Source organism: Mytilus galloprovincialis, chromosome 3 (genome assembly GCF_965363235.1).
Source record: "Mytilus galloprovincialis chromosome 3, xbMytGall1.hap1.1, whole genome shotgun sequence".
In the NCBI taxonomy this organism is placed as follows: domain Eukaryota; kingdom Metazoa; phylum Mollusca; class Bivalvia; order Mytilida; family Mytilidae; genus Mytilus; species Mytilus galloprovincialis.
In genome coordinates this window covers 63,021,152-63,041,950 of record NC_134840.1, presented here as the reverse complement: position 1 = coordinate 63,041,950, position 20,799 = coordinate 63,021,152, and the positions used below count along the sequence as shown (strand labels likewise).

At 32.7% G+C, this 20,799-nt stretch overlaps 1 long non-coding RNA gene across 4 annotated transcripts; it reads left to right on the top strand.

Annotated features, from left to right (window-relative positions):
* Nucleotides 1-2,352: 2,352 nt before the first annotated feature.
* LOC143068603 (uncharacterized) lies at nt 2,353-18,855 on the top strand. 4 transcript variants are annotated; one of them, XR_012976210.1, is made up of 9 exons: nt 2,353-2,475; nt 6,695-6,766; nt 9,302-9,365; nt 12,047-12,101; nt 13,146-13,192; nt 13,799-13,942; nt 14,825-14,971; nt 16,186-17,319; nt 18,106-18,855. It is a non-coding gene; the product is annotated as an uncharacterized LOC143068603 (long non-coding RNA). The 4 variants fall into 4 exon arrangements; XR_012976207.1 differs by lacking the exon at nt 13,146-13,192; XR_012976208.1 differs by lacking the exon at nt 13,146-13,192 and having other exon boundaries at nt 14,825-14,975.
* Nucleotides 18,856-20,799: the final 1,944 nt, after the last annotated feature.

The following is a 20,799-nucleotide window of genomic DNA, read 5'->3' as shown; positions in this document are numbered from 1 at the left end:
GCCTAAAAGTAAAAATATCACACCAAGATTGTATGTGAGGTATTTTCATTATAACATTTAGAAATAAATTTGAATATGTATGACCGTTTACTTCTCTGATATCTTTACAAACTTGTAGGCCACTAGCGCTTTTAGGTCTTTTTTTTTTTGCAATGAAAATATTTTTTTTTAATTAAAATTGAGATTTACTGAATACAAATTCTTAACAGCTCACAAACAGCTAAGATACATTAAAAAAATGTTCATGTAAAAAGAGACAAATTATTGCTACGACAGAAGATACCAACTTGACATTCAAAGCTAAATAAGACAAAGAAACAGACAAAGTCATGACAAAACAAAACTTAACAATGAGAACGATGACAAACAAGCCTTCTAAAAACTCATACATGATAGAAAACATATTAGGACTGAACATAAAAGACTTGCATTAACTCATGTGACCCCGAAAAAGGAAGCAAATGTTTTGCCTCATCGATTTGTCCTACTCGATACGTTTCTGGAAGTCATAGAAATCTATTTACCTACACTCCTATCCGATTCATTAGAATTTTGTGTTTTTCTTTGGTCCGAATAATATTTCCCTTGAGCGTGACCTAACAATGCTTTTACAACCAAACGAAAGAAAAATAAACAAACCTTGTGAAGCATTTAAAAAAATGAAGATGTAAGACAGTAAATCAATAAGTGTCCATTGATAAACAAATCCAAAGATCCAAGTTATTCCTGTGATGCAAGTAATTTTGATATAAATAATCAACATTGGACGGTTGTTTTTTCTATCGGACTCAATTTGTGGTAATGTTTCCATTCGGAAAATAACAAGACAAAACAAAAGGATATTTATGAGTGTAAAAAAAAGCCACTGGGATAACAAACGTATATAGTACCATGTCTGCCTTTGTAATGTAACAGCGACCACCACCGTACCCTAAACAGCCTAACGTGGGGTCTTCGCTAACGAAAAAGTTAACAATGTTGATTGTTTAAAAAATACAACAAACTGATACAGAATACAGAAGATAGCGTTTAAAAAGCTTCATTGGACTTGGATTACTTATAGTGTTTTTATATTGATATATAAAATAGAATACCCTAAAAATATCAAGCGTACAAACATGCATCCACATGATTGACCCCAACCAGAAATAGTGAGTCAGTAGTCCAATAGCAATACATAGGCCTGTATCGGATGTTGCATTCTTTCCAAAAAGGTAGAGTGTGTGCGCAACTAATAAGTGGAAGGACAACATCATGTGTTGCATTCCTGGAAAAGTTCGAAGTTCCTTCAATAAAACGTAGACAACCAAGGTTAGTGCCAGCGATGTGATTGATAAAATTGAAAAAACATATTAACATTAGTGAACATACACTGAACGAATATATTTAATCTATGATACAATGTAAATACAAAATCAATAAAATAAGGGGGGAATAAATAAAGCCAACAGAAGTATGCCGCTGTGAAATGTTAATCAATTAAAAAAAATAATGATAAAACTTGAACACAAAAAACCGACATATACAATAAGACTAAATCAGAGAATGGCCCCATTATAAGTTGTTGTTTTATGTAATGCTGTGTGCGCCAAATTTTTAAAGTTGTATAAAGCTAACTAAGCTCTTCTTTTTTCAACTTAGGGACATTATTTTTCGGTCCATCCGTCCGTTTGTCCGATTTCATGTTAAAGGTTTTGGTCAAGGAAGTCCAATCAACTTCAAACTTAGTACTCATATTTCCTATGGTATGATCTTCTTAATATAATTTGCCAAAAGAGTTTATACCACAATTTCACGGTCCACTGAACATAGAAAATAATACATATGTAGAAGGATGCACGATGGCAGGCAATCCAAACTTTGTAAACAGACACAAAACATACAATGTTATACTAGAATAAACGGATATTTCAGTGTATACCACATTTTTGATGGTTTTTTTTTTTTATTATTATTTGTAAATATTAATCAATTTGCTTTAGTCTAGAATTTTAATATATTGAAGAACTTTTTGTCTCATTTTAAAAATATGCTTTAAATTGTAAAAGTATTCGAATTAGCTCTCGCTACGATATAGCCTTTTGTGCTAATGCGGCGTAAAACAACCAACAATCAATCAATCAATCTTCATAGACAGAAAAAAAAATGCTTAACTGAATAAAAAAAAAATGTTTATTGTCTCGTAAGGGTACATTGTACCGATCTAGTCAAATATTCATTGTTGAATGAAACTAACTTATTAATATTAGGAATAGTGGCGTGTGTATAAAACTTTCTCGTCAAAGATACCAGAAATTACTTCTGTTTTATCAGATAACAATAAACATTATATCACTTAGTTTTACATATCATCTTAGCCTAATTGTTAATACGATAAGTATACTGTTAGTGCGTGTAACCTTTTCTCTGTGGTTATGTTGGTGTGATTGGATACAATAGCATGGTACAGCTCTTGAAAGCCGGTCTCAGCTGAAGGTTTGTTGTCTTGTTTCGTTTGCTTTCTTTTGTTCTGTTTTTGTTTTAGGATGGATTTTTTTTTTTCAATTAAACAAAGAGAATGCGTGAAAATAAACGATACATTAATTGCCTCCAAAAAAAAATTCATATCCCCCTTTTCTCCCTTTCATGAAATTATACTGTTGTTTCATAACTTATTGAAAACTCTTCCTGTAACATCTTAAATTTATAAATGTAAACAATTGAAGCTCTCAAATATCACAATCACCATTTCAACCAGATTTAATTTAGCTGTGCATAATGTATACATGTATACGTGTTTATACATCCTCTACGGCAAATCAGACAAAAACAATAAAGGAATGCGGTCAGAGAAGTCCGGATGATTGTAATTGAATTAACATTGAGACCCTAAAGTCATTGATCTTGAAACATTTCGTTCATTGTCAAAGCTATCCCAGTATAAAAGCGATATAATTGTACTTTTATCATCGCGGATAAGAACATTGATTTATGCATACAACGTGAAAAGTAAAAGATAAATGTATGAGTGCAGAACTAGATTATCATGATTATAAACACACACAAAACAATTAATGACTCTTTTAAGATTAAATATATAAACTTGAGATACTATACGTAAATGTGTTATTAGGTCAATAGTCTACAGCAAGGTACTGTAACGTGTCAAATCATAAAATAATTACATCTATAGAATACCACAGCATCTGCTACTGGTATTACATCTATGCTGTAACTGATGAAGGTAGGCTTGATTAATATAATGTACAATGTATGTGTTATTTCTGCACTATAAACAAGTTAATATTGTAAAACATACAGCTGATTTTTATAGTTTGTTGTACTGGTTACACCACTGTTCAAGGTTAGAGGAGGGTTGGTGCCCACTAACTTGTTTAACCCCCGCCCCATTATGTATGTATGTGCCTGCATGTATGTCCAAAGTCCGGTAGTTCAGTTGTGGTCGTTTATTGCTGGCGTGCGTAATTGTTTTTCGTTCATTATTTTGTACATTCATTATGCCGTACTTTGTAGGTGTAGCCAGTGTAAGGAAACATATGCGTTGATATGAATTATTAAAGAGTCAGAGTCAATCCCTCTCACCAGAGATTTTTTAAAAAAAAAGCAATCCTCCTGTCCTTTTTTGTAAAACAGTCAATTACTATATCAATGCCATTGGGTGTCTCCTTGTATGCGTGAAGGATACATAGCCCCGAAAGTCACTCTGTTGTAATTGTATAACAAAGATGTTATAATCCGGTGCATGACACTGAAACTGCGTGTTACTGTTTGGATACAGGTCAAAATTGATCAATTGCAAGCTTTCTGTAAGAGTACCAGGGATTTTTCCTTTGCTATAGCCCATCGTGCTTTCTACATTTCTATCTCGATGTAAAAAGAATCATGGTAAAATGGAAGGTCAACCGCAAATGTGTTAAAAAGACGGTTCACAACTGGTAAAGAACTCTCTAATATTGACGGAATCAATTATTTAACTACTAACCTGTCTTCAGGTTTTATTAAGCTATTCCTTAGTCCCTGAAGTGGATGATTAATAAACGGGATGAATAACGCTGGTTTCAAATACTCCTTCGGTCCGGTAGCTGGAACATTCCCCGAAGCTGTTGTCTTACTACCCCTCGTGGCATCGACGGAGTCTGAGAAGTGATATCGACTCGTTGACTTCAACAATCTTTTTTATTTAACCGCACAACGCCCATTTCACTTCCCCTCCACTCACTCTCTATCTCCTTTACATTATTTTTTTTTGTCGAAACGATGTTGAAGTCTTGGCTTCCACCAAGCTACTCCACTAACAAGTTAAAACTACTACAACAGTTATGTTATGCGTCGGAGGTGGATGTTGCAAGACAAAAGTTGGTCGTATAATTGTATTCATCCTCATTTTCCACCGGAAGTCTTTACCGCCCGCAATATTGCGAAACCTATCATTTACATATTATGTGCAATAATAAGTTAATGTGTTCCTATCCTAAATATGCATGACATTTTGACATTTGACTTTCAGTTACAACGGCAAAAAAAAACATGCATTGAACTAAGGTTTAGATATTAAACAGGCACTTACAATGAGTGCTTGAATTTGACATTGTGATGTATTAAGAACAATGGCCTGATTCTTGACAATACAATTACAGAAAAATATATATAATAGGCTGCAATCAACGACAGATACTTATATACATGTTTTATGCTTTGGCTTTATAACTATTTTGATCTGAGCGTCACTGATGAGTCTTATGTAGACGAAACGCGCGTCTGGCGTATTAAATCATAATCCTGTTACCTTTGATAACTATAATCATATATACATGTAATGTGGCAGGGTTAAACATGACTGTGAGCGCTCAATCCTTCTTCTTATCGACGGAAACAGTGGAGTATCCCCAATGTTTTAGCTAAAACTAGTTTAGTTGATTGGCTAAAATTAAAGGATACAATCATACAAGCGATAAATATGCTGACTAGCCTGACTTCATTAAATTCATTGATGGTTGTACATTATATATATATATATGGCAGTCAGCAGGGTTAAAGAACATCAGTTGTTCGACCTGTTAGTCAAATGCGTTTTGGTTAAATATACTTTTTCACTTTTTTGGTCTTTTGGAAAATGTTGTTTGTGCTGTTTTAAGACCCTTCTACAACGAAATTTGTTTTACATGCACACGTATAAAAATTGCGGTTTTTATCTTTTATCCAACGCAATCATATATATATAGATATATATAGATAGATAGATAGATAGATAAAATTTATACATCTATAGATTGAGGTTGAAGTAGACACACAACTTAATCAGTATGAAGAGTAATATTATAAATCATAGCCTAGGCCTTTCAAAGTGTTCTTTTTAAAAGTGAGCATGGTATTCTCTTAACAGGATTTGACTGATAAGACACTCATCATATATTTAGCCATCTTTCTGATTAAAAAGGCTGGACCTGCAACATGTTAAAATTATAAATAAACACTATATATATATGCACATTTCCATAGTTTTTGCTCGTTTCTATAGCCCAAGACGTTTTAAGATTTAACGGGGAAAAGTTGAAAGATGTTTACTTGAATCTTCCAAGATTGCCACTAGCGCTGAAATTTATTGAGGGTTATTATGATTATTGTACAATAAACACCGGAGCAACTTTAGTTAAAACTTGAATTATTCATTATTAGAATATTGGAAATTTAAACAAAAAAGCGTGGTTGTGGGTGCGTAGGCTCATATATATAATATAGCTGATTGTACACTATAAAGAAAAGTTGAGATTGCAGTTGCTCTCCGTGGTGTTTTTTTTTAATGTTTTTTTATTTTATGTATTTATATTTTGGTTGATGGTTGTAACTTTCAAAAGAGGGACTAAGGATACCAGAGGGACAGCCAAACTTACAAATCGATAATAAACCGACAACGCCATGGCCAAAAATGAAAAAGACAAACAAACAATAGTACACATGACACAGCATAGAAAACTAAAGAAGAAGCAACACGAACCCTACAAAAACTAGAGGTGATCTCAGGTGCTCCGGAAGGTAAGGAGATCCTGCTCCACATGTGGCACCCGTCGTGTTGCTTATGTGATAACAAATCCGGTATATAGTCTAATTCGGGAGGTGAGCACTTGTATCTTTCGTTGCGATTTTTGTTATCTTTTGAACCTAGTATCAATATAAGATAGTTATCTCAATACTTCAAATAATCAGATAGCATATAAATCAAGATCAGATTTAACATACAATTCAGAACAATCGAGATACCAGGGGAAGGAAACGATCGATGATTATTATTTAAGGTTTCTGATTCCTCATTTATTTTTATATTTCCTATTTTGTATATTGATAAACCTATTTGTCATATGTGTTCTGCTATTTTTGAATATACGTCTATGTTGGACTATAATATTTATGAGTTTGATTTTAAGTAGAGGAAGGGTGTTAACAGTCAAACATAATTTTTAAATTGTATGGTTAGTAAACATTTATCAATATTCAATATCATAAGTGTCAGTTTGTCACATATATATATATATATATATATATATATATATGTGTGTGTGTGTTAGGCAATATTAGTCATAACAAAATAAAACATCCCGTTCTTAAAAGTGGATGTGAAGCAAGTGTTGTTACCTTGTTACAAGATTATTGGTTTTAAACCAGTAAAAGGTTATATTTTTCGTATTATTTTAATCAGATTTTCAGTTTGCGAGAAATCCTATTCTGCTTAATGATGGCGTAGGAAAACTTCTGAGAATAACCGAACCAGGTATGTTTTATTGCTTAATTGCTATCAGAATGATGCTTAGGGGGTCCATGGATTCTAAGGTCAGTATTTTTTTTATTTTTTTTTATATTGTTCACATTGCAAAGTCATATATCTAAAACTACCCATATTTTAAAAACTTGTGCCTTTGCTCATAGTAGATATTGAATAATTAAAATTAATTATTGGAAAAGGGAGATAACCCGATCAACTGAAATACCTTAAGGTCAACTTTCTTTTCGACTAGGCAGTTTGGGAAAGATTATTAACCATTTTATGATTTCAGTAACTAGTTAATGAAATATTAAAATTACAATTGTGTAGGCTTAGCCTTCTTCGAGTTGCTTTGTCTTTCGTAATTTTATTGAATGATTGATATATCATGCAGGACTTCGTAAGTAACCAACTAGTATACTTTGATGAAATTCGAGACGAGGAAAGTCAATAAAACTTTTGCTGCAAGGACAATTTGGTATAAGACAAGTTTCTAGGTATAACCAAGATCTAATGCATTTCACAAAATCCAACTTTCTATAAAAAAAAATAAAACACTTCGAACTTATTAAATCGAAGTTCGATACAAATTGTTATACATCCTTGTCGTTTGGTTTGAAACTCCTCAGTCTCGAACCAGTATCGCTTTCGTCTTATATTACAAGGAAAATATTATTGCATTTTGTGTTTTATTTCCTCGCTTAAATTATGCATAACTAGTTTATTGTTTCAGTTTATCAAATATTATCTAAATAACTCAAAATAAATAATGATAAAATACATTTCGGAATTTTACTAATCAGTTCATTTTGAGATTCTAAAATATCTCATTGAACTACATCTGTCCATTCCGTGTAAAATAAACGCAAACTAGATGTCCGCTCAATTTAAGGACTTATAATTTCAAAACACTTCAATAGAACCAGGAAAACGGCCTGTAAATTATTTCAAATGTATCAGAATAAAAAAGATGTGGTATGAGTGCTAATGATACAATTCTCCTTCCAAGTCACAATGTGTAAAACGTAAACAGTTATAGATCAAAGTTTGGCGCCTCGTCTCACACCGAACAGCAAGCTATTAGGGGCTAAAAACTACTAGTGTAAAACAATTTCAACAGGGAAACAAACGATCTAATCTATATAAACATAACGAGAAACACTTATGAACCACAATTACAAACGACAACGTGCACAGAAAACAGATCCTGACTTAAGACATGTGCAAACAAATGAAGCGGGTTTAAACGTTTTAACAGGCACCATTTTTTATTACAAAATGCTAAGCTATTTCTGTTCAATATATGACAGTAGTCAGAATTATACAGTTACAAGTATTTCGAAACGAATAAAGGATCGATTTAAGCTTATATTATAGATCGTGCTTCATCAACTCCGTTTATTACATGGGCATCACAAATTTCAATCTAATAAACTATACTAGTCTTTGATCTGCCGTAAATAAAACATTTTGAGTTGTGGCGAGAGAAGGGGACAGTCTTTTTTCTAATTATATACCTTAGAACACTTTTTATTTGATTCTGCAGCATTTTTATTCAACTGTATTTTAAATGCATTGGATATTATTGGATTATTAAGTTTAAACAGTAAATAATTTTTAATGTGCCTTCTTAAAACAAATTTATGATAAATAACAGAAATTGGTATCGGTGTTGTATTCGTTGTATGATATCGAATTTACGGTTCTATAGAAAAACAAAATTAAGCCTTAATGCTTCTAGATTTTATTCTGGGTGTTCTAACACAGCAGGCAAGTAAACAGACGCTGCATACATACGGAGTAGTATATATGTTGTATACAAGATGTAAGTTTGTCAGTTTAATGTCTTAATTAAATTCAAATTTATATACTTCAACCTAACATTTAGTCCTATTCTCCTTGTCTTAAAAACAGAAATGATGACACCTGCATGGTTTAAATTCTATTCTTATTTTTCTCCTTCTACCAAAATCATATCCATAAAAAGTCTTTTTGTGTTCTTATGATGTTTCTTGCATCAAAGCTCAGTATTAGACTGTATCATATTATGTAGTAGTGAAAATATGACAGAAATATGCGAAACAAAAGACTGTGCGCTTGCATCATCCATTTGCTTTAAGCGGTTCATAAAACAATTATAACTTGTACACAAATTCTGTACAAATTATTATTTGCACAACATTAGATCTTGTACACAACTTATATATACTTACCCCAAAGGAACTATGTTCTATCTGTTTTCCTTACTTTAATTGCCACGTTTTATTGCTCTGACTTACTAGTTTATATTTTTCTATCAACATTTATCAATATCACACATGGTGTTTATTCAATATATTGACTTAAACAGAGAACCAAGCTTTCTATTACCTTCCTTGTGTTTCCTTGCATATCATAGTTGACAAACTCAATTTAAATCATAGAGAAAGACTCGAAACTAATAATATACAATTTGATACAATGGATAGTTTAGCTTTTAGCGTCCGATCTAGCGATGTACTAGATGAGATGTATATCTTTGTTATATTGATATATTAACAACAGGTTGCACATGACAGTACACAGATAAGACACAGGAACGTGTACATCAACTGAATAATATTGAAAGGTAAGAATAAACTGGAAAAGAATAATATTTCGGTATTACTTTTTTCCCAATGATTTGACTGTTACAGCTTTTCTATCGATCAAATTATCAGGTATGTAATGTTTTTGAATATCGCTTTGTTCAATACACAAGTTTATATTTTTTCTGACTTTGAATTAAACAATATCTGTTTGAATTTTTAATGATTTGTTTATTATTAAATGGTAAAACAAGAAATTGTACTTTCAACTGAAAATATAATATGAAAAGTACAAGTTGTATACAATGTAAATTAATACGAACTTCAGGGTGTGCGGGTAGATGTCATTGTTCAAGTGGTGATTGACCCGACCTGAATTTAAACGGATGGTTTTTTTTTTGTCTAATTTTGTCTAATTTGACAAACTCATTACTAGTATTCTTAACAGACAATGCCATGACAAAAAAGAAAAAATAGACAAACAACATTATAGAAACAACCAAAGACCGAGTAACAAGAACTCTACCAACAGCCGGGGTGATTACAGGTCAACTTGACAAATACTAGATTTAATGATCGATGCTTTCTTGAATGTATCAATATATCTACATCTGATTATCTTTAGTAAAGAAAATAAATGATGATCCCTTCAATACATTCCCTCCCAAGTTTGCAACAGTGTGTATAATACACCATGAAAAACATGCCTATTCTAGTGGCTCATCACTATCGCTCATTAATTGGGAAGTTCAACCCCTTTTTCCCCCTCACATGTTTCACTAGCAGTTTGTGTTTCTGACCTACTTCTGGAACTATGTCAGTTTCTTGTTATTGGTTATTTATTTTTTCAATTTCATTGTTTATTTTTAGTTTGGTCAAGTTATTTGCAGCTTTGCTATAAAATAGATGTACCTTCGGGGTGCGCTCTTGTTTTATTTTTTATTGGTTTAATCTCATTAACCTTTACGCTATTTCTTTTATTCATATACATGTGAGAAATTGCCGCAACCATGTACTATTAGTATTATTGTAACATCTGGTTGTTGTTGTTAAATGTGTTATATCTATTTATAACGATTATTATACAATATGTGTTTGAATAAATAATTACATACGTGGACGTTTATATATAAATATACATGTATGTTGATTAAGGATGTACTTAGGTGAGGTTTTGGAATTTGTGTCAAATTTTCGGACTCCTTGGTGTTTTTCAATACAAAACAAGGTAAAATATTTTGCCCCATAACATCCATTTATTTTTTCATATAGGACTAAATAGCTCATGAAAGGTCAGTAACCCAAATTTTAGACGATTCTTAATTTTCTTTCTTTTGTTTTGGGACCCAAATAATACCAATGCAAACATAAGGTAAAAGTCCGAGTCAGCCTTTTCCCGCCATATTTTAAATCTCAAATATCTCGAAAAAGAGGGCCATGACCTATCAATATTTTTAGCTTATTGTTATCCTTAAAGAATGCTCTACCTGCTTATAGTATCAATTTTAAATTCTTGATTTATTAATTTTCACCTAACCTCACCTAAGTACATCCTTAACATACAGTGGCAAGTATTTCGGGAATAATCAAGGCGACATTTTTGTTTGAGACATCAAGAAGCTAAACGTCGGTTCCTATAAAATACTATTTGTAATTGCAATGTTTTCCCATCTATCGTTTCTTGCAACCTTACAATCGCTTCAGTCGAAGAGGTTACAATGTACCAACTAAAATTACATGGGCGCAGCCATTTTATGAAGGAACATGACATAGAGATAAAAATAGATGGCTCTCTATGATTTGTTGTTATATCATTTATATATTTTTCTTCTGGAAAGCATTATGAATGAAGTTTCATGCAAGCACAAATTTGTCCTTAAATGTATATGATGAAGGGCCGGAAATATTTGTTTTATGTTGATTAGGGAAAATTTTCTGCGAAATCGTAAGGTATCGTGAAAACCCCCCAAATTCACCAAGAAAAGCCATGGGACCATATATATTTGAGTGTGGTAAAATCATAAATAGATATCGAGCTTCAATTAGACAACAGCAGTTTTTCCATAATTAGTTTATTAAAAACGCCTTTTAAGAAGATAATTGTAAAAATAGCATTGCCGGCAATGGGGCCACCATTTAGTACTTTATATTCTTGACGGTTGATGTAATTTAATAAAAAAAAAATTGTGTTACACAGTATATTGCATTAGAATATTGCTATCGTTGTTGGTTGTTACATGGTGACCTTTCCAGTGACGGATCCAGGGGGGGGGGGGGGGGAGGGGGGTTCCGGGGGTTGGAACCCCCTTTTTATTGGCCGATCAATGCATTTGAATGGGGACATATAGTTGGACCCCCCCCCCTTTTGTCCTGGGTTGGGACCCCCCCCTTTTTTTAAATGGCTGGATCCGCCACTGCTTTCGATATGAACATAAAGATCCGGGATAGATTTAAATAAGACCGCAATCCAACAACATTAAAATACAAAATCCTTCACGTTGTCAACACAAGGTCTTCAAAAACAAACAAGTGTTTAACGTTTTCAAGCTTGAAATCATCCAAGAGTTTGTAGAAATTGTGAATAACGTAGATGACCTCCAATCCAAACAAAACTCTCAAAAGGACAAACACATTTAGATGTCATTAATTTTATTTTACAATCGTATATTTTCACATCGAAATGCTAATTTAATTAATGTTAATATTGATATAAATGTACTAGATGTTAAAAGACAAAGAAACAACAGATGACTGCTATGCTTGGATAGTTTTATTTGGTAAGTTCTAATTATAGTTTAAATTATCAGCACGTTTTGGTTGAACATACATAGCTGAAACATTTCAATGAGGTATTGCTAGACTATAATATTAAATAAAGAAAAAAAGCTAATAAAAAGTAAAATCACAAAAATATTGAATTTCAAAGGAAAGTCCATAATTAAAATTTATGTCAAAAATCAAAAGCTCAAACTCATCAGACGAATGGATAACAACTGTCATATTCCTGACTTGGTACAGGCATATTGCTATTATACAGTTATGCGTACTCATGATGGTACATCCTGTAAATTAGGTTAACTTATATTGTGGCATGGCATAATGACATGTTTGCTCAGACTGTTTATGACGTCCCTGATATGAACTGATTGACCTTTTATTCTTGGAGAACATGGTTTATTTGCAGTTGTAATTGACTTTGAACTAGCTCTCAGCTACTATGAGTTATTTTTCTTGTTTAAGGCAGCAACCATTTGATTTTCTGGGGGGGCTATGGTTTTTTTTTCTGGACAAATTTTTTTTTTCGCCTGCGGCGAAAAACAATCTATCTTTTTCGCGACAAGTCGAAAACAATTTTTTTCTTTCAATTTTAGCATTACATATAGTGGCAGCTGAGGGTGAAACAAACAATTTTTTTTTCTCAGAATCAAAAACAAATTATTTTTTTCTCCAAAAACTGGAAACAAACTTTTTTTTCCAAAAAAAACCATAGCCCCCCCCCCCCCCCCCCCCCCCCCCCCCAGAAAATCAAATGGTTGCTGCCTAAGGATTATGTACCCTTGTGTTGATTCAATGCTAAACATATGGAAATTTTACAGAAAATCCACAGCCTTTATCCTTGCACTCTCATATTTGGCAATTTGATGACTGATAGATATAGGATTATTGCATACAGTGTAGCATTGATTTCCTTAAAACAAGTATTATTATTATTACCAATGTAGTTATTGGTTAAAACAAATAAAAATATGGACGAAATCAAGTACACCTTTTAGGGTGCGCTCGACTTAATGACTCAGCACGAGGCATTTTTGAATTTACAGGTTGGTTTAAACTTTTTGTAAAACACTAGCACATCATAGAAAAGCAAGTGAGTAATGTATGTTCCAAATTTTATTACAAAACTCTCTGTATATAAAGCTGTTGATTTTCTTTAAAAATCCTGGTTTACTTGCCTCAAAGTACTCTTTTTCTATTGAATGAAATGAAACAGTAAATAATAATGCTTGCATCAAGTTTCCCCTTGGTGCATTTACAAAATGGCATATCTCTATTATTCGTTATATCTGTAGTTTTGATACAATTGAAGTTTAAAAAATTCGTACACAAATGGCTACAGGTGTCATAAACCTTAAATTGTTCATTTTTTGGCATGTCGGGGCCTACTATAGCTGTATACGGTACGGGTTTTGCATATTAATGAATGAAGTATGGTGATTGCCTAAAGTTGGTGGATATATAGGTGTCTCATTGTCATTCATACCACAACTAAATATTTACATTTAATTAAATCAAAATTTGATTCAGCATACATTTTGCTCTTGACGACAATATTGATTCAGAAGTTTACCATGGTTAATTTTCTAATAGAACGTTGTGATTCGAAATTAACTTGTATCACAGAACCTCATCCTTATATCATTTCAAGTTTATTATTGCCTTTATCTAATCTCATGTTGTTTTCATTCATTTGCAGCCTGTACAGTGTTGCAGTTTCTGACCGACAGCATTCTGAAATCTTTTGGACTCTTTTACGTTGAAATTATCGACGAATTTCAGGAAAGTGTCTCATTTACCAGTCTAATAACAGGAATAATGTTTGGCGTTTACTGTCTATCAAGTAAGTCCAGTGTCCATTACCACGTGCATCGGAACTAGACTTACTGTGAAACTACCCCTGTACCACAGGACAAGCGCCAGCGGGGTACTGGCACCTGCGTCACAAAAAAACATAGTATTTACAAACAACTTTACATGAATGATTGTAATAAAAATAAGATACTTACAAAGATTTATAAGTCTAATACATTATCGTTAAAAAAACAATCAAACATTGGTTATTTTGTAAAAGTACATTAAAGTAACAAATTCATATTCACATATTATTGGAAATCTTTCTTTCGTCCATAAAAGATTAAAAAAAATATCAACCTTGAAATTAAAAACTCTTAACATCTGATAAATTGTTCAAGATAAATACAATCATATATTATAATCACATGCAGCTTTAAAAGTGCATGTGGTTAAATTTATATTTGATAAAATAATAGATAATAAGGGGTTCTGATATTTATTCAGCTGTTATTAGTTTTTTTTTACAATTGTTCGACGTTTTGAAATTTGAGTGTCATAGATTACCAGATTTGTTCCATTAATCGTATTTGCATTCATTGTTTTCTCTTGAATGACATATCATTGAATTATTTAAGAGTTATAATTGAATATTACATGGCACTAACAGTAACTATATATCGTTTTTGCTTATTTGTTATTGTTTGTCCTGTTGAAGTATTCTGGGTTTTATTTAAAACAGGTAATACAGGATGGCACTTCAGTTAGTACGAGCTATTAGAGAGAGAGAGAGAGAAAAAAAAACCATGCTATATCAAACTGTTTGATACTGTCGTTCGTCGTTTATTAATATTTTTTTCAAAAATCTTACCTGATTCTACGACATATACCCAATGTTTCCTTAAAAACATATACCAATTTATAATTTCAGCGTTACCAGTCATGATGTATCTGATAAAAGCTATCCAGCCAAGAGGTGTCATGATCATTGGAAGTGTTTTGATAGCAGCCGGATATAGTCTTAGTTGTCTTGCACCGAACATTTATTTCCTACTCTTTTCAATAAGCATTTTAGTTGGTGGGTATGTCAAAGCAATAAATACTTTCTAGTTTGATATAAGTTGATTGACCGCGTGGTACAATTATTTTTCAGTTTCGATGGTTTGGTGTGGAAATTTATAAAAAAAAATCTGTTTTAGTAACCGTTAGTTGACGTATTTTTTCTCAAATTTCGTATTACAATGAACATTCTAGTTCATGAAAAGAATGTCGGAATATATTACTTGGAAATGAAATCGTTTTTGGATATTAACAGTTTTAGAAGTAAGTTATTTATGGTTTAAATTATAAACGACTCTGCTACTGCAATACTCCCACAGAACGTGATCAGAAACATTCTTACCGTAGAAACGTATTCTAAATCAAGTGTACCTTGCACATCTGACACAAATGGGAGGGAGCTGTAATGACGCTACATTTAAAAACGTATTATCCGATCATAAACATGCTGGTTGACCTTTGTTCAAAGATAATGATGTATTTTACTGGTACTGTTTTATAGTCTCCAGTTTGTTCAGATATATCTAAAACGTGCATTCTAAGTTTAAAGAACATCTGTCATCATACAAAAGAAAGATATAAAACAAAAACAACACTGGCCGTTTCGGGGCTTTATGTTTTCATGGCTAGTTACCGACATCGCATGAGTACTGCATGGTAATTTGTATTAATCATGAACATAAAATGCCGAAAAGAACACGGCCGTGATATTGGTTCGTTTCATTACATCGTTCACGCCTCCAGAATGCATGCGGTTGTTGAATTGGTCGGGCTTACCATTGACGTTCAAAATAATATTTGGATAATTTGCTACTTCTCCCATTAAAACACTTCTTCCGAAATCAAAAACTAAGAAAGACTGGCTGTGAGTCGCAAAAATGTGTCTGGAAATACATGTAGTTACTCATCTTCTTGTTAACGTGTGTGCTGGAACGTATAAATACTGTATAAATACTTGTCGGCTAAATACAAACGAAGGCATAACAATATATTCATGAAACGTTCAAATTGTATCGTCCTTCGGACATTTATTCAGTTTGTGAGTTGACTGCCCCCGGTAAACACATCAATAAATATATCTCGACAAATATGCCAAATCCTACAGATGCACTTGTCTTAGATGCGTCTTTCTAAGATGTGTCAAATGACGATGCGATTTGCAAAATTGAAAATTTTATTCTAAAAGATGTTCTAATATGAGTAAATTTTTTAATCTGATATATACATTTTCAGGTGTGGGCATGGCATGTATATTTCCACCATCAATTTATGCCTTGGGTACATATTTTACCAAGCGAAGAGCGACAGCAAATGGCATAGCAATATCAGGTTGCAGTTTAGGAGCATTAGTTAGTCCGCCTTTATACCAGTATCTAATAAAAACATACGGTCTAAGAGGATCGCTGTTGGTAACAGGAGCAATTCTTCTCAATAACTTACCAATGGCATTTCTTCTTAGGACTCCAAACAAAGTTGAGCAATCAGAGAAAGCCCATAGATCGCCTTTAATCAACAAAAAAGATCCAGTGCAGGAGATGAAACCGACTAAAACATTAAATGGAGATATTCATACAAATAATTTTCATTTTATAAATGGATATACTAGTATGTCAAAAAGAATACATAAATCTAATCATAATGGAATCGGTTTATTTAGTTCTCATCCTCAACTTTCGACTAATTTAGAATTAGAACTTGAAGTGAAAGTACCGAATATGGATGAAAATAAAAGTAATTCTGACGAACATCTTAATGGTAAAACATTTTATCGGGAGTTTCCACTAAGTTCGTTCAAATATTTCAGCAGTAGTGCATTAATACTATATCCAATATTAGTTGAAAGTGAAGACAGAATTAACGAAAATGAGAGCTCTGTAAAACTAAATGATTCCGTCACTAACCCAGTGTGCAACTTATTAAAGAAACCAACGTTCTTAATATTCTTATTAGCAAACTCTTTATCAACTATTGTGGCGTCAACGTTCTTGTCATTCTTACCTTTACATGCCAAGCAAAACAATATAAATGAAGCTAAAATGGTCATCCTTGTCTCACTGACTGGAGCAGTGGATTTAATTGGTAGAATCTTGTGCGGTATCTTAGCGGACAGGTCACACGTTCAAAGTTATCAAATTCTTGTTGTCTCACAACTAATATGTGGTGTTACTTATAATTGTAATCAGTTTATGACGTCATTTTCGGGACTTGTCGTATTCTGTGTTTTGATTGGTCTATTTAGTGGAATGTTTTTACCTCTGCGACATTCAATAATGGTGGATATCAGCGGAATAGCATTGTATCCAACTGCTTTGGCGATCACAACTGTATCTCAGTTACCAATTTATGTTGCTGGACCTCTAGCATTTGGTAAGATTTTGCCTTGTTATTTTTAGCTCATTGATACGAAAGCGAATATCATAATGCTATCTACTGGATTTTTTAAAGCTTTAACATAAACTTGCTCTTTGTCTAAAAAGCGAAAAAGTACGGAAAACAATTCATTATGTCAAAATAAACCACTTTTAAATAATAAGCCCAAATACCACTTGATTGGACATTTCTGATGTACATGTACCCATTCACCGTAGAAAGGGTTTTGGAATTACAATTACATGTACTTAATCCATTTGTACATGTCTTAAAGAGGAAGTTGTTAAAAAAACTTATTAGTCGATATGCACATTCATTATATAAAAAGTCTTTTAAACATTTAAGGCATTACGGTATCGATAATTATGAATGTGCTTTCTTTTTTCACTTTTTTTTATAAGTAGATATAGGAAGATGTGGTGTGAGTGCCAATGAGACAACTCTCCATCTAAATAACAATTTAAAAAAAGTAAACCATTATAGGTCAATATACGGCCTTCAACACGGAGCCTTGGCTCACACAAAACAACAAGTTATAAAGGGGCCCCAAAATTACTAGTGTAAAACCATTCAAACGGGAAAACCAACGGTCTAATCAATATAAAATTAAAAAAAACGAGAAACGAGAAACACGTATAAATTACATAAACAAACGACAACTACTGTACATCAGATTTCTGACTTAGGACAGGTGCAAACATTTGCAGCGGGATTAAACGTTTTAATGGATCCAAACCTTCTCCCTAAGGACTTCAATGAATCATATTATTACTTTATTTTTAGGTATACTTCGTGATATCAACGGTAATTTCATAGCATCTTATCACTTGATAGGTGTGGTTGCCTTGCTCTCCGGTGTGTTATTTTTATGCGGACCATTACTTAAAAGATGTCAAAAGAATGTACCATGTGAAGAGGGCCATAACACACAAACAACGTAGCTGCAATATTGTTGCACAAGAGATGAACACAAAAAAGCCACGAAGAACCCCCAGAGACATGTCTGAACATTTTCAGTAAAACAGATATGTGAAATGAATCTGTCGCACATTGCACTTAAGATTTAAAACACTGATGAATCATGAAAGGTTGTCATGAACTCGTGTGCCTCAGCTGTTACACTGTTACAAGTTACGACTGCTATTGCATACATCTTTTTATAAATTGTTTGTCGTTAGATCGGAAGAGCCTTGCATATACTTATTGTCATTAAATATCAGCTAATGTTTCTTTAAAATACATTAAAGCTGAATACGTTATGATGTTATACTACTGTTTCAGAAAAGGAGACTGTTTGGTACCATTTAAACGTTTAATCCAGCTGCAATTGTTTGCACCTGTCCTAAGTCAGGAATCTGATGTTCACTGATTGTCGTCTGTTTATATCTATATAACGAAAATCAATACTGTGCTTTTATAAAGAAATTTCAACTATACCTATGTTCAACTATGATAAACCCGAAGTTGTCATGTATTCAAAACTGTAGCATCGATTAACAGATTATCTTGAATATAAGGCATCAGCAAGTTTGACGTTAACTTTTCTTTTAATTACTTAGTACTGAAAATGTTTTCTGCTGTAAGATAAAATGTACTACATTCTAATCAAGATTTTGTTAAAAGAGAGGCAAAGGAACATTCTAGGTCATAAGTCAAAAGAAACAGACAAAGAGACAAACAACAGTACAAAAAACAACACACAAAAAAAGACTGAGTAGCACGAAGCTCATCTAAAACGGAATGGTTTAAGGTGGTACCCAACACTTTCACTAAAATTAATTTGGCTCGTTTAAATTTCATAAAATTTTGACAAAGTATATACTTTGTCCCTTTGACAAAAATATTTAAATTTCAAATAATTTGAACCAACCGTTTTGTCAGAAAAATTACACTGGTTATATAGCAATTTGACAAACTCCAATTTTGATCATTGAGAAGCTTAATATTCCCTTTACAACACAACGTAATTAAAACGTTTAGCTGATTTTACAGAGTTATATCCCTGTAGTGTTAGGTACCACCTTAAGGTGCTCTGGAAGGTTAAGCAGATCCTGCTACACAACAGCAACTCATTATTTGAAAAATGGAACATTTCTATTGGCTTGTCTCATCTTTCTCATTGTTAACAAAAGGGCTTAGAATGAAATTCAAAACAGTGTGGCTGTGGCCATTGATTGACAAATTAAATTCATCCATTGACTGGGTCAATTTAGGTGAACGTTTGTATGTAACGACCACTGCTTACTATGTACTTTTTAAAGACACTTAAACTATGGGGTCACCAAAGGTTCTCAACACCTTAATAAAGTAATTCGAAAAATTAATCAGAAATAACACGATGTTTTGATTATATCAATTATATAAATCAAAACATATAGGTTATTCCTGATTAATTTTTCGAATTATTTTATAATTAAAGCCGTTAAGAAACCTTTGGTGACTCCACAGTTTAAATGTCTATCGTAGGTACGTCGTGAACAGTGGTCGTTACAGACAAACGTTCACGTAAATTGTCCCAGTCAATGGATGAATTTGATATGTCAATCAATGGCCACAGCCACACTGTTTTGAATTTCATTCTATTGAAGATAACAGGCTAATAATGTTGTATACCAGAAGCGCGTTTCGTTTACAAAAAGACTCATCATTTACGATACGAAGTTGAATGAAGAGCATCCCGGCCCCTAAAAGTTTTGTCAAATACAGCTATTTTAGGTAATCTATTTCTGATACAAAAATCCGTAGTACATTGTATTACGAAAGTTCCAAAAAATTTAAATAGTTGATTTATAAATATGACCTTATCAATGATAATTCATGTCAACACATATACCCGAGTGCTGAATACTGGACTGATGATACCCTTGAAAACCTCAACCAGCAGTTAATTGTAATCACCAAAAATACCAGGTTTATAATTGTGTATGTCAGACGCATATTTCGTCTACGAACGACACAGTAATCAGTGACGATCGAAAAAAAGATTTAGATATTTAAATACAAAAAATCTCATCCAAAATACCAGGCGTATATTATTTTTTTTTTTGACATTAGACGAGTACAAAGACTCATCAATGACGCTCGGGAAAAGGCTCAATCTAATTAAAATATAGATATCTGATTTCGTTATACTACATATGAGTATGTAGTATAACGAAATCAGAGATCTATATTTTGATAAGATTGAATAAGGCTAAGAGATGTGAACTTCATCATCTCTAGATTCCCGTTTGTACTTTATATATTTACGTATGTTTATAAACGACCCTATTCCGGACAACATCCAGATAAATAAGATTTCAATGACGACTAGCATTTTATATATTTTTTGACTGGTCTATGTAAAACATGAATAATACAAATGTAACAAATAAAACTCAGTGAATCGCATGAAATTCAAAAGGAATGAGAAAGAGTTAGTCGACTATGTAAGCGTCTTCTGTCATGCATGCAGCAACCACCATACGAATCTACACT